This window comes from Arachis ipaensis, chromosome B08, assembly GCF_000816755.2.
Source record: "Arachis ipaensis cultivar K30076 chromosome B08, Araip1.1, whole genome shotgun sequence".
In the NCBI taxonomy this organism is placed as follows: Eukaryota; Viridiplantae; Streptophyta; class Magnoliopsida; order Fabales; family Fabaceae; genus Arachis; species Arachis ipaensis.
The window spans coordinates 8,171,970-8,172,647 of NC_029792.2; positions in this window are offsets into that span (position 1 = coordinate 8,171,970).

The following is a 678-nucleotide window of genomic DNA, read 5'->3' on the forward strand; positions in this document are numbered from 1 at the left end:
AATTGTCATTATTTTTCTATATTTTCTCATATTTAAAAATTACTTGTAATTTATTTAGTAAGTACACGTGTTGATTATAATTTAATTTCTAAAATTTATGGACAGCTCTTTGACCCACCACTTGAGATCTAAAATTATAATAATACTCTTAGTAGATATTATTATAATTCTTCTTAGAACTCTTAGTGATCTTTATTTATCCTTTTTTGGTGTTCTTTCTTAGGAAAAGAAAAAAAAATAGTAACTAGATAGACATAAATTAGTAATTAAGCCTACTAATATAATAACACCTCTTAAATGTAAATCTAATTGTGGGTTGTTTCATGCGTAGAAATGTAAAAGACTGTTAGGTCTAAATATATGCTAAAAAATCTCAACATTCAAGGAGTGATATCATATGAGGAGTTTTCTTAGGATTTACAACGAAGATATTTTATATCTATAAAATAAATATATTTTTGTGATTATTTTTTTATGTCTCTAATTTATCTCCAACTAGTATTAAATCTATGCGGTGCACAATTTTTATTCTAGTTTAACATGGTAAATTGAATATGATATAAAATATAAATTTAACATAGTAAATTAATATGATAAATTATCAATACGTAATAAATATAGTGAATATGTTATTTTATATTTATTTAGTATAAAATATAAATTGAATAGTTTAAAGCT